General features: G+C 44.1%; 1 protein-coding gene across 6 annotated transcripts in view; it reads left to right on the forward strand.

Annotated features, from left to right (window-relative positions):
* Nucleotides 1-532: 532 nt before the first annotated feature.
* Nucleotides 533-14,626, forward strand: part of PGAP4 (post-GPI attachment to proteins GalNAc transferase 4) — a 40,090-nt gene continuing 25,996 nt past the window's right edge. For 2 of the 6 annotated variants that reach the window (XR_011254223.1, XR_011254222.1), the window contains exon 1: nt 594-1,182. The gene's annotated coding sequence lies outside the window, so the exon portion shown is untranslated. Of the gene's footprint in view, nt 1,183-14,626 lie in introns of all 6 variants that reach the window. The other 4 variants (XR_011254226.1, XR_011254224.1, XM_069575541.1 and 1 more) reach the window with 3 other exon arrangements.

Genomic DNA, 14,626 nt, shown 5'->3' on the forward strand with positions numbered 1-14,626 from the left:
TATCACCTAATTATGTCTACAATCTTTTATTAAACTTCTGTCGCCTATGGAGTAAATGATTTTCAAGAGGTGAAGCTCAACAATGATCTCAATGCATGAAAGCCCAATGATCTAAATGCATGAAAGCCTTGAGGCTTTCATGGATAGCTAATTTGATTAGAGCAAACCTGTCTCGGTTTTTGTTGTTAATGAAAAAGTATTCTGGCTTTTGGAGTATTGCACTTGGTAAGTTACCTTCTCAAATTTTCTTTGGTCATTTGCAAATTGGGCGAACAGTCTCTTAAAGTGAAAGAGGCGTTTTCATACAGCGTCTTTGGCATAACGGGGGTACGGTGGGGATTAGGGATGGAAGCGGTGTCCGCTATTATTTTTATTACTGGCAAAAACAAATCTCCCGCAGAGAACACGTTTAATGGCCAGCTGGGACTGTGAACCGTGCAGATACTTAATCCTTCCAGCATTTCAACCTCCTTTGCGCGGAGCCTGCTTTTCCCTTTCTGCCCATCAGTTGGCGCCTTTTGCCGTCCTTTTTTCCCCAAGCTGGCTTTTGGGGGCTGCGGTCGCTCCCCAGCTCGCAGGTCACATGGCCTGCCAGAGCGAGGGGACCGCGCCAGAGCTGCGCCGTGGGAGGTGAGGCTTCCGCGCGCGTCCAAGTCCTGCGGCGACCGCTGCTCCTCTGAGGCCTCAAGGTCCAGCGATGGCTCCTCCGTGGTCATGAGCCAGACAGCCTAGGCGACTTCGGCAGTGGCCGTCAGCGTGCTCAGAGAACCCAGCTGACCGCTCTCACCCGGTAGGTTCCCGCTGCGAACGATCTGCTCTGCCCCTTTGGCATCATGACCAGAGCGCCCACCAGGGAGATGTCTGCAGAGCGAGGGAAAATGGATTAGGGTTGCTGCAGCCGGCACACGGAGAGCAGTTGCAGGGGCTGGCGAGCCTGGGAGGGCCTGTGCCCCCGGCGGTGCGCTTTGGCGGGCTGGCTTCAGTGTGGCCCCGCTCGTGGGGCCGGCTGCTTCCTGCGGGAGGAATGTGGAGACCCCAGAAGGGCGTCCCCCGCACGGCCTGGGCCGGCATCCGCGCAGGGATGACTGCGTGTCGCAGCAAGGACGCCTCCCTACCCCTCGCCTGTTTCCTTGGCGCCGCTAGGCCGACGGAAAGGCGCGAGCCCGGCGTGTACGAGTCCAGGTAAGATTCCGCTGCTTGCCTAGTGTGGCTGGGCCCAGCACCCCAAGGGTGGATCGCCTAATGGCCGCCCGCTCGCGGCTTTATCTGCCCGCGCCTCGGGCCAGCCCAGAGCACGGACAAACGCCCTGCTGCGGCGTTGGGTTTCTGCAGGCGACCTCGCAGCCCCGAGACCGAGGAAGGTCAATGGGGCAGAGGAAGGCGTCCTTCCCAGCTCCGGGAAAGACAGGACGCCCGGAGGCAACGCCGCGATTTAGGCTGTTAGTTTCCTCCTACGGGTAGGGAAACTGAGACCAGAGCGCCGCGGGGACTCCCCACGGTCGGTGGCAGACGCTAAATCCGAGACTCTGGTCCTCCGCTGCCATTCTCTTTCCTTGAGGGATAGTTAGGACCACCCCGGCTCGCCTCGCCCTTTTCCTGGTCTCTGTGTACGGGCGTTGCCAGTTGCCGCACTGCGCCCGCAGTATCCAGGGCGAAAATTGGAGGGTGAGTGTAACCCCGCCAGCCCCTGCTTGTCTCCTGTTCTCCCTGGAGGTGAACGGACACAAGGGCGGATCCAATGATGATCTCACTATGCGGACCATTAGCGAAAACCTGCTGGTATGTGTGTGCGCGCGTAGGCGTGCGCGCGTTTCCCCTAGAGAACTAAGCCTTCTAAGGGGAAATTGGCTTTTAGGAATGCATTTCTAGAGTGCCCGGCACCAGATATTTTAGGTGAGAAGATAAAACCATGCTTGTTTAACGTTATCTAAATTAGAATTTTTTAAAAGGATAAGCTTATTACAAAACAGAAAAATGTAAAGAAAATAAAAATAACTTAAAACTTCATCTCCTAGATTGTTGTTTTCCTAGATATCTTAAAAATTTCTCTGCATGCACACCTTTAAACCAGTAAGGTGGGCAAAAAAAATTATTTCAATTTGTATGTCTGATTATCCAGAGGTAATCAGCTTTTTCCTCTCTGTATTGGCCTTTTGCATTGGTGTGAGTGAACTATTAATTCTCTTACCTCTTTCAGTCAGTATCTTTCTGTTCATGAGTTTTAAGTGCTTGTTATATATTACACATTAAAGTACTGATATGTAATTCTGTCATCTGTGTTGCACAGTCTTTTGCCTAATTTTTTAAGATTTATTTTTAATTAAAAGATAATTACAATATTGTGTTGGTTTCTGCCGTACATCAACATGTGTTTTGTTTTTTTTTGGGGGGGGGGTCAGCTTTTCATCTTTGGCCATTCAGTTCTATTCTTTTTCTTTATGGTTTCTGCTTGAGAGTCTTGCTGAGAAAGGCCTTTCCCAGCTTGAGTTTGTATAAATATTCACCTGTATTTTCTTCAGGTATTTTTAAGCTTTTGTTGAAAATTTTTAATGTGTCATTTATTCTAATTTAAGATGTAAAGTGGAGAGCTAATTACTTTTTGTAAATGGTAGCCAGTTGCTGCAAAGCTAAGTTCATTTTTTATGCCTGATTTAGACTGCTATAATTATGGTATATTAAATTATTATATATTTATGTCTGCAGATTTTTGCATGTGTCTATCAGTATATTTCGGTGCAAGGGCCATGTTATTTTAATTACTGAAGTTTTATAACAAATTTAATATCTTTGTTATTACCCAGTAATATCCACCTGGCTTTTAAAAAAATCAGTTTTATTAAGATATAGTGTGTGTGCATGCTCCATCGCTCAGTTGTATCCAGCTCTTTTCAACTCTATGGACTATAGCCCCCCAGGCTCCTCTGTTCATGGAATTTCCCAAGCAAGAATACTGGAGTGGGTTGCCATTTCCTCCTCCAGGGCATCTTCCCGGCCTAGGCATCAAATTCAAGTCTCCTGCATCTCCTGCATTGTCCGGAAAATTCTTTACCACCGAGCCACATGGGAAGCCCCACGCTTTGGTCAAATTATCCATCCTGTCTCTGCTCCACCAAAAGAGACAAATCATCTTTGGATTCCGATAGGATCTTTGATAATTAGGGTCCTGAGAGTAGGTCCCCTGGGTGTCACATTCACTATCCCAGTGCCTGGTACAAGACTCAGTATTGGTTGAATTAAACTATGATCATAGAAGTAATGCATGTGCTTTCAGAAGGGTAGAAAGCAAGAGTAGAACCTTCCATCCCTCATACTTTAATCTCTCCTTCACTAAGTTATACTCCACATTAAAAATAAAATGATCATACCATGTACCCTTTTCTACGATTTGCACTGACATAGTTTACATTTTTCGATTAGAGATTTCAAACTGCTTTGTTTGATACAATGTATTACCATGAACTGGATAGCTTAAGCAGAACATTCATGTCCCACAGTTCTGGAGTCTGAAGTCTGAGATTAGGGTGGGTGCCAGCATAGTTGGGTTCTGATAAGTGGCCCTTTTCCTGGTTTATGGATGCCTGCCTTCCTGATTTGTACTCACTGGCAGAGGAGAGAGAGAAAGCAACCTGTCTTCTGTCTCTTCTAATAAGGGCACTAGTCCCAGCAAAAGAGTTCCATGGGCACGATCTTAATATCTCCTAAAGACCCTATCTCCAAACATCATCACATCAGGTATTCAGATTTTGATTATGAATTTGGGAATGGGGGACACAAACATTCAGTCCACAGCAGAGATTTAGGTAAGGCTTTTTAAATGTCAGTGTATTTAAACCCTTCTTTTTCTTTTTAATGTGTCCGTATCATCCCCATGTATAATTATCTAAACATTGTTCCCTGTTTTTGGCCATTTCCTTTCCCTGTAGTTTGCCTATCCTTCCCTGTGGTTTGTCCAGCCATCCTGATGCCCTGCCCTCCATCTATTCCTCTCCCCCTCTTTCTCCCTCTCTTTCTTACTTTCAAGCAAAATTTCTGTGAACATTCCTTGTCTATGTTTGGTAGCCTGTGTTGGCTTTGCTGCAGAGTAGATTGCTAGAAGTAGAATTTCTATGTCAAAGGAGATGCACATATAAAATTTTTGCAGATATCCAAACTTTCTCTCTAAAGGTCACACCAATTTATATAAAAGTGCCCATTTACTGTACTGGCTCACTCTCTCAAAGAAAATTGAATTGATGTTATCTTAAATGTAGAGATTGATTTTGGAGCAAGAGACCTCCATCTCCTCTTTTAATAGTGAAGGTTCTCAGCAGGGAAGATGTTACTTTTATCCATTTATTAGACTTTTACAGTGTCCTTCAGTGGGATTTTATAGAAGTATATATGCTACATATTTTTTAAGTTTATTCTAGATATTTTTGGTTTCTTTTTTTTGTTCATTTTGACTGAAATGTTTTATCCCATTGATTAGTAATTGTCTGATTATATGAAAGCAATCATATATATATGATTATGTGTAACATAGCATAGGGCTTCCCAGGTGGCACAGTGGTAAAAAGAATCACCTGCCAATGCAGGAGACGCAAGAGACAGAGCTTCCCTGGTGGCTCAGATGGTAGAGACTCTGCCTGCAATGCTGGAGACTTGGGTTCAATCTCGGAGTTGGGAAGATCCCCTAGAGCAAGAAATGGCAACCCACTCCAGTATTCTTGCCTGGAAAATTCCATGGACAGAAAAGCCTGGTGGGCTACAGTCCATGGGGTCACAGAGTCAGACATGACTGAGTGAGCACACACACAGATCATAGCATATATTATTTTTGCATACTAATTCTGCTACCAAACACATTCTGAAAGTCTGTACCATTTCTAATCATCTTCCAGTTGATTTTCTTGGCTTTCCAATCTATGCAGAGACAATATTGCATAATGGTTGAGAACATGAGTTCTGTAAACAGTCTGCTTGCTTTTCAAGTTTTGCCACCTATTTAAAGCTTTGCTAACCTTGGGTACAAGTTAAATGTGCCTTAATTTTTTTCAGATATAAAATGGATTTAATAATAGTATTTCTCATAGGCTTCTTATGATAATAAATGAAATGCTTAAAACTGTGACCATAAGAAGGGCTCAGCAAGCATTTCCAAGTTAGTTGATCTCTGCACATTATATGACCAGACTCTTTGCTACTCCCAATTTTATATCTTAGGAATTAAACCCTATAGAAGTCTTTTATTTGCTTAACAAACATTAAATCTTTTCTGTGCAAAGAATCCTGTTCTGGGTCTGTGAAGGATATCAAAGATAAATCAAACTGAGTCTACTAACAGGGGTCTATAAGTCCAGTTCAGTTAAGTTCAGTCGCTCAGTCGTGTCCGACTCTTTGTGACCCCATGAATCGCAGCATGCCAGGCCTCCCTGTCCATCACCAACTCCCAGAGTTCACTCAAACTCATGTCTATCAAGTCGGTGATGCCATCCAGCCATCTCATCCTCTGTCGTCCCCTTCTCCTCCTGCCCCCAATCCCTCCCAGCATCAGAGTCTTTTCCAATGAGTCAACTCTTCGCATGAGGTGGCTAAAGTATTGGAGTTTCAGCTTTAGCATCGGTCCTTCGAATGAACATCCAGGACTGATCTCCTTTAGGATGGACTGGTTGGATCTCCTTGCAGTCCAAGGGACTCTCAAGAGTCTTCTCCAACACCGTAGTTCAAAAGCATCAATTCTTCGGCATTCAGCTTTATTCACAGTCCAACTCTCACATCCATACATGACCACTGGAAAAACCATAGCCTTGACTAGATGGACCTTTGTTATAAGTCCAACTAGGTTGTAAATCACAGGCCATGAACCAAGCCATGTAAGATAGCATGCATCATATAAAAAGTATAAGCTTTGAAATCTTTCCTGTGTTTGAATTCCCTGCTTTCACCTTGGTAGCATTTTTTTTTCCATTTAAATGAGATTAGTTCCATTAATGTTTGAGAGTTGCTCTTTGGTCAGAAGAAATATATGTAAGTCTAGTCCAGAACTTGGATACGTAGTAGGATCTTAACTGTTGTTGTTTAGTCGCTAAGTCGTGTCCGACTCTTTGTGACCCCGTGGACTGTAGCCCACCAGGCTCCTCTGTCCATGAGACTTCCCAGGCAAGAATACTTTTGTGGGTTGCCATTTCCTTTACCAGGGCATCTTCCCAGGAATTGAACCCTTGTCTCCTGCATTAGGAGGTGGATTCCTTATTGCTAAGCCACCAGGGAAGCCCAGGAGGAGCTTAATAAGTGGTAGCTACAAATAGATGCAGTTTAAAGTAGAAAGTGACAAATGAATGTTCTGGAATGAAAATTCATGTAAAGGACCCTAGAACTTGAAGAAAAAAAGAAATTATTTTTGTTTGGGCGTGTTTACCTGAAACAGATTGCCATTTATTTCTCCAGCAAAGATGGGTTTATTTGGGATCAGCAGAGAACTGCAGGTCAGGATCTACAACCATGGTGAGTCATGTGCAAGTTTCTGCACATCAAGGGAGGGCAAGTGTTTTTATGGAGGGGAAAATAATGTTGGAAGGCAATAGTAAACTAAGAGCTCATGACTTTTTGTTGGCTGAGTCCTTGCCAGGAAAGAAGGGAAGTCTTTCTTCTTCCCGGTGACTCTGTTGTCATTCTAGGACCTGAGAGCTCCCTTTCTGATCCTCAAGCTCTATTTAATTGAGTTTTCTATTTATTAATTTTTTTATATCTCCCCCTTTTGATGAAGATCTTTTTCCAAAAGCATTGCTTATCAAGTGTCAGGTTTTCTACTTTCAGAGGTATTTTGTTCTTCAATGTAAGGAAAGACATTTTCTAGGTATTATGTCTCATGTTGGAGGGAATAGATTAGGAGTCTAATTATTAAGGTCACATGTGAGTAACAAGGAGTGGTAGGAGGGAGAATGATCAGGCACTTTTCATTTAAAGTTCATGTGTTATCAATATCATAGACATTAGGGATTTCCTTGGTGGTCCAGCAGTTAAGAACCACCTTCCAATGCAGGAGGTGTGTGAAGGGTTAATGCGACCACAATAGGGAAAGTGGAGATGTGCTGCTTGCAAACAGGATGTTCTGCCAGGGAGACGGACACAGCCTTGAGATTAATGGTCCCTTGCAAATAAGGGAACATTCCCTTCTTGTGATAAGGGCTCTGGACAGACTCTACCGTAGGCTGGAATTTCACTCCCTTTTGCTGTAGGATAACATTTATGCACATGTGCTGTATTGAACAAGTTTGGTCATACAGTCTGGAATTCTGCCCAGAGGGGATGTATATAAATAAACCGCGAGCTCACTGGTGCACGCAGTTCTTGTCCCTCTGGCCAGAGTGTATGTCTCTTGTGTGCATCTCGTATGTCTTGTATGTTCTGTGTCATTTCACTCATAGTAACCAACAGGTGTGGGTGTGATCCCTGGTCAGGGAACTAAGATTCCACATGCCATGGGGCAACTAAGGCCACACATCACAACTAGAGAGAAGCCTTCCCACTGAAACAAACAAACAAAAAATCCCTCAAGCCAACGATTGAGACTGGATGCAGCCAAAAATAAATCAGTTCAGTACAGTCACTCAGTCGTGTCTGACTCTTTGTGACCCCATGAACCACAGCACGCCAGGCCTCCCTATCCATCACCAACTCCTGGAGTTCACCCAAACCCATCTCCATCGAGTCGGTGATGCCATCCAACCATCTCATCCTCTGTCATCCCCTTCTCCTCCTGCCCTCAATCTTTCCCAGCATCAGGGTCTTTTCAAATGAGTCAGCTTTTTGCATCAGGTGGCCAAAGTATTGGAGTTTCAGCTTCAACATCAGTCCTTCCAATGAACACCCAGGACTGATCTCCTTTAGGATGGACTGGTTGGGTCTCCTTGCAGTCCAAGGGACTCTCAAGACTCTTCTCCAACACCACAGTTCAAAAGTATCAATTCTTCAGCGTTCAGCTTTCTTTATAGTTCAACTCGCACATCCGTACATGACTACTGGAAAAACCATAGCCTTCTCTAGAAGGACCTTTGTTGGCAAAGTAATGTCTCTGCTTTTGAATATGCTATCTAGGTTGGTCATAACTTTCCTTCCAAGGAGTAAGCGTCTTTTAATTTCATGGCTGCAGTCACCATCTGCAGCTCCAGGTCTTGTTTTTATTGCATAGAGTTTCTTCATATTTGGCTGCAAAAGAGCATGATTAATCTGATTTCTTTTGGTATTTACTATCTGATGATGTTCATGTGTAGAGTCAACTCTTGTGTTGTTGGAAAAGGGTGTTTACTATGACCAACATGTTCTCTTGACAAAACTGTTAGCTTTGCCCTGCTTCATTTTGTACTCCAAAGTCAAATTTGCATGTTTTTCCAGATATCTCTTGACTTCCTACTTTTGCATTCCAATCCTCTATGATTGAAAGGGCATCTTTTTTTTGGTATTGGATCTAGGTCTTATATGGAGAAGGAAATGGCAACCCACTCCAGTATTCTTGCCTAGAGAATCCTGTGGACAGAGGAGCCTGGTGGGCTGCTGTCCATAGGGTTGCATAGAGTTGGACATGACTGAAGTGACTTAGCATGCATGTATGCATTGGAGAAGAAAATGGAAACCCACTCCAGTATTCTTGCTTGGAGAATCCCAGGGACAGAGGAGCCTGGTGGGCTGCTGTCTATGGGGTCTCACAGAGTCGGACACAACTAAAGCAACTTAGCAGCAGTAGCAGCTAGATCTTATAGGTCTTCATAGAACTGGTCAACTTCAACTTCTTCAGCATCAATGGTTGGGGCATAGACTTGGATTACTGTGATATTGAATGGTTTGCCTTGGAAACAACCCAAGATCATTCTGTTGTTTTTGAGATTGCACCGAAATACTGCATTTTGGACTCTCTTGATGGCTATGAAGGCTACTCCATTTCTTCTAAGGATTCTTGCCCACATTAGTAGATACAATGGTCATCTGAATTAATTTTGCCCCTTCCCATTCATTTTTGTTCCCTGATTCCTAAGATATCAATGTTCATTCTTGCCATCTCCTGTTTGGCCACTTCCAATTTACCCTGATTCATGGACCTAACATTCCAGGTTCCTATGCAATATTTCTTTACAGCATCAGACTTTACTTTCTCCACCAGATACATCCACACCTGAGTGCCATTTCCGCTTTGGCCCAGTCACTTCATTCTGGAGCTTTTAGTAACTGCCCTCTGCTCTTCCCCAGTAGCATATGGGACACCTTCCCACCTGGGGGGATTATCTTCCTGTGTCATATCTGTTTACCTTTCCATACAGTCCTTGGGGTTCTCTAGGTAAGAATACTGGAAAGTGAAAGTCACTCAGTTGTGTTGAACTCTTTGCAACCCCATGGACTGTAGCCCACTAGGCTCCTCCTCTGTTCATGGAATTCTCCAGGCAATAATATTGGAGTGGGCTGTCATTTCCTCTCCAGGGGATCTTCCTGATTCAGGGATCAAACCTAGGACTCCAGCATTGCAGGTATATTCTTTACCATCTGAGCCATCAGAAAAGCCCCAAGAATACTGAAGTGGCTGTTATTTCCTCCTTCCTTGGACCATGTTTTATCAGAACTCTTCACTATGACCTGTCTGTCTTGGGTGGCTTATATGGCGTGGCTCGTAGCTTCATTGAGTTATGCAAGCTCGTTTGCCCTGACAAGGTTGTGATCCATGAAGGAAACTTAAATTTGTAACAATCTCTTTTTCTGATGTCCTGGCTCTTTGCAACACGCCACACACTCTGGGAGTAGCTTATAAAGTGTTCAGTCAAACCCTTACCCAGGAAAGAGTGGGAGATGGACATTGTTTTGACCTTTTCTCTCACCTTTGAGCCCTGGAGGTTCGGCAACGGAGAGTACTCACATACCCATTAAGAACTGCTTCTTTCTTTGCTATTCCTGTTGGTCTAATGGATGTGTGCCCCATTGGTCTTCAGAGCTAGGTGTTTGGGGCCTGTCCATCAGGTGGGAGCCTTGAAAGTTGGAGCTCTGTGTATGTGGTCCAAATCTTTCACTCAGGGACCAGCTGGTTGTTGTTGGGTGTGTTAGTCCCAATTGACTGGCACTGTGCCAGGTTGGAATTTTTGGTAAGAGCTTGTTTTGATATGGGTATTTTCTTATTTGCCTGATGTGTAGGAGTCACTCAGCTAGGTTCTGGATTTCTCTTAGAAGGAATTTTCCTTGTGCAGCTGTACATTCAATATGTCCATGGGAAGAGGAAAGATCAGGAGCATTAAATGTTGTCATCTTTGTCTCTCCCTGAGTTTCCTTCTTTTATTGGGTAGCTGTATCCCATTCTTTGGAGGTACCATAGTTTATTTGATTCACTTAATTGATGGGTGCTTGGCAATATTCTGCTCTTCTACTTGGTGCTATAAGTCATTCCTCACACATGAGAATATATATCTAGGAAAGAATGCTAGAAATTGAATTGCTGAGCTTTAGGGCGTCTTGTTGCGTGAGTGCATGCAAAGTTGCTTCAGTCATGTCTGACTCTTTGTGACCCTAGGGACCATAGTCTGCCAGGTTGCTCTGTCCATGGGATCCTCCAGGCAAGAATACTGGAGTGGGTTGCCATGCCCTCCTCCAGGGGATCTTCCTGACCCAGGGATCTAACCCACGCCCCTTATGTCTCCTGCATTGGCAGGCAGGTTCTTTACCACTAGTGCCACCTAGGAGGCCCCAGTGTGTCTTGTTAGATAGTTCTAAATTAATTCTACAGAGGTTGTGCCAATTTACAACTCCCATTTAGCTAATGCAAAACACATGAGTAACCTGTAACACATAAAACCTATGTAGTAAGTCCTATCTTTATGAAGGCCGCAAACAGCTCCTCTAGGAGACTGTGTTACAGAATGAGAAAAAAGCTTTCTATATGAAGAGGCAAGGAAAGGTGTGGGGATTAGAATGTTCTCAGGTAAGGGAGTTGAGTGAGCAAAGGCCAGGAGATAGGCAAGAGCTTAGCACAGTCGATGTTCTGAAAGAAGATCAGCATATCTAGAGGTGCCTTGCTCACTGGCTATATGTGGCTATTCAGTTCAGTTCAGTTCAGTCACTCAGTCATGTCCGATTCTTTGCGACCCCATGAATCACAGCACTCCAGGCCTCCCTGTCCATCACCAACTCCCAGAGTTCACTCAAACTCATGGCCATTGAGTCAGTGATGCCATCCAGCCATCTCATCCTCGGTCGTCCCCTTCTCCTCCTGCCCCCAATCCCTCCCAGCATCAGAGTCTTTTCCAATGAGTCAACTCTTCGCATGAGGTGGCCAAAGTACTGGAGTTTCAGCTTTAGCATCATTCCTTCCAAAGAAATCCCAGGGCTGATCTCCTTCAGAATGGACTGGTTGGATCTCCTTGCAGTCCAAGGGACTCTCAAGAGTCTTCCCCAACACCACAGTTCAAAAGCATCAATTCCTCGGTGCTCAGCTTGCTTCACAGTCCAACTTTCACATCCATACATGACCACTGGAAAAACCATAGCTTTGATTAGATGGACCTTTGTTGGCAAAGTAATGTCTCTGCTTTTGAATATGCTATCTAGGTTGGTCATAACTTTCCTTCCAAGGAGTAAGCGTCTTTTAATTTCATGGCTGCAATCACCATCTGCAGTGATTTTGGAGCTCAAAAAAATAAAGTCTGACACTATTTCCACTGTTTTCCCATCCATTTCCCATGAAGTGATGGGACCAGATGCCAAGATCTTCGTTTTCTGAATGTTGAGCTTTAAGCCAACTTTTTTACTCTCCTCTTTCACTTTCATCAAGAGGCTTTTTAGTTCCTCTTCAGTTTCTGCCATAAGGATGGTGTCATCTGCATATCTGAGGTTTATTGATATTTCTCCTGGCAGTCTTGATTCCAGCTTGTGCTTCTTCCAGCCCAGAGTTTCTCATGATGTATTCTACATGTAAGTTAAATAAGCAGGGTGACAATATACAGCCTTAACATACTCCTTTTCCTATTTGGAACCTAAGCACTTAAATGTGGCTCATGTTGAATTGAAATATGCTGTGAATATAAAATACACACCTGAATTTCAAAGACTTAGCATGGGAAAAAGAATATAGAATGCCTCATTTGTAACTTTTTATATTGATTTCATGTTGAAATCATAATTTTGATGTGTTGTGTTAAAATACATTATTAAAATGAATTTCATCTGTTTATTTTTACTTTTTTATTATGGCTGCTAGAAAAATTTTAACTGCATATATGACTTACAGTATATTTCCGTTGGACAGTCATAGTCTAGAGCATAGGGTTGGTAAACTATGAGTTGAAGGCCAGATTTGGTCTACAGCCTGTTTTGATGTGACCTGAGTGCTAAAAATAGTTTTTACATTTTTTCAAAGAGTTAAAAAAAGAAATAATGTAAGGGGAATATGCAACTGTGTGTCTAAAATACACACACAGTCTAAAATACTGACTATCTTGCCTTTATTAGTCTAGAACATACAAAGAGGGCAGTAGAACAAGATATCAAGGGAGGGCAGGGTCCAGATCGTAAAGGGCCTTTTGAATCACAATAAGATGTTTCAGTTCAGTTCAGTTCAGTCGCTCAGTCATGTCTGACTCTTTGCGACCCCATGAATTGCAGCACGCCAGGCCTCCCTGTCCATCACCAACTCCCGGAGTTCACTCAGACTCACGTCCATCGAGTCAGTGATACCATCCAGCCGTCTCATCCTCTATCGTCCCCTTCTCCTCCTGCCCCCAATCCCTTCCAGCATCAGAGTCTTTTCCAATGAGTCAACTCTTTGCATGAGGTGGCCAAAGTACTAGAGTTTCAGCTTTAGCACCATTCCTTCCAAAGAAATCCCAGGGTTGATCTTCAGAATGGACTGGTTGGATCTCCTTGCAGTCCAAGGGACTCTCAAGAGTCTTCAATACCACAGTTCAAAAGCTCTTATTAAAAGAGCAGTAGAAATATAAGAATGGTTTTAAGCATGAGCATGACATGATCAGATTTATATTCTTAAATAATTTTATGTGTGTGTGTGTGTGTGTGTGCACATGTATTCCTTGAATAGTCTACCCGGGACTTATTTGGACTAAAGAGTGTCACTTTCTTGTTGTACCAAAAACTCACTGGAAGAGGGTGTTGAAGGAGACTGGATGGCAGTTTTACACCAAACCCTGAGTTCTGCATTGTCATCATAATTGCACTGTCATCTTAGCACTTAGCATGTGCCTGGCATTTTCTGAGCTGCATGTCTTATCCCTTTGACTGCATTTTGTTCCTTCTTTAAGTGGTTACAGCTCCCTTAGCAAGATAGAACAGTATGAACAGGAGTGAATGACTCCATTCCCAAGACCAACTAAGGCTTTGGTCCTTGGCTTCCGCTGGTAGTGATGCGGAACTGGTTGAGGCCATGGAAATGTGCAACCATGTGACTGAACAGATCCCAGGGAGATGCAGCCAATCTGCAGTACTTTGGAAGTCCACATCCCAGCAAGGATTGCATACTACTCAAACCTCTCCCTGCTTATTTCCCTCTTTAATAGTCTTTTACTATTACTGGGATAGTCTGTCTCACCTCTGAGGCCCCGCAATATAATCTGCTTCTGTTGATGAAATGAGACTTGTCTCTCTACTTCCTTGAATTACTATGTCATCATACCATAGAGAGAGGTTTGGTATTGTATACAACTCTAATGGGCAGGGTGGGCTTCCCAGGTGATTCAGAGGTAAAGAATCCACCTGCCAATGCAGGAGATGCAGGTTCGATCCCTGTGTTGGGAAGATCCCCGGGAGGAGGAAATGGCAACCCATTTCAATTCTTGCCTGGAGAATTCCATGAACAGAGGAGCCTGGTGGGCTACAGTCCATAGGCTTGCAGAGTCGGTCATGACTGAGTGAATGAGTGTGTGTGTGTGCGCATGCGTGCACACACACACACAAAACGTGCAGGGTAGGCTAACCACTAATAAGTCAAAAAATCATTAGTGGCTAGATACAACAGTTTGTGTATGACTGACAACACATCCCACTCTAGGTTGGATGGGTGCTGGGAGATGAGCAGTAGGAGAGACCTCAGTTCTATGCAGTCATTCAAGGACCCAGGCTCATGCCAGCTAGTGGCTCCTCCCTCCTGTAGATCCAGCAAGGCTGTCCAGCTCCAGGTGGAGAAAGAGAAAGTCAAGAAGGCACAACTGCTCTCAGTTACCTTGATCTGGAAGTCATAGCTGTCACGTTGCTCACATTTTACTGGCAAGCCTGAGTCACATGACCCCACCTGAAGATGGTGGGATAGAAAATGTGATCTTTCTGTGTGCCCAAGGAGGAGAAAATGTATGAGAGCACTACAGACTGCAGCACAGCAGCCTCATATGGTACCTGGGCAGTTCTTTAGGATAACCCACAAGCTAGGCCATTTTCTTCCCAATATGTGCAAACTTTATTATACTTCTCAGGTAAGAGATTTGCCTTTATTCTGTTGGGCTTCCCTGGTGACTCAGACGGTAAAGCGTCTGCCTGCAATGTGGGTTCGATTCCTGGGTCGGGAAGATCCCCTGGAGAAGGAAACAGCAATCCACTCCAGCACTCTTGCCTGGAAAATCCCATGCTCATACACTGACCTTACTGGTGTTATACTGGCTTTGTCCTTTTA

Source organism: Ovis canadensis, chromosome 2 (genome assembly GCF_042477335.2).
Source record: "Ovis canadensis isolate MfBH-ARS-UI-01 breed Bighorn chromosome 2, ARS-UI_OviCan_v2, whole genome shotgun sequence".
Lineage (NCBI taxonomy): Eukaryota > Metazoa > Chordata > Mammalia > Artiodactyla > Bovidae > Ovis > Ovis canadensis.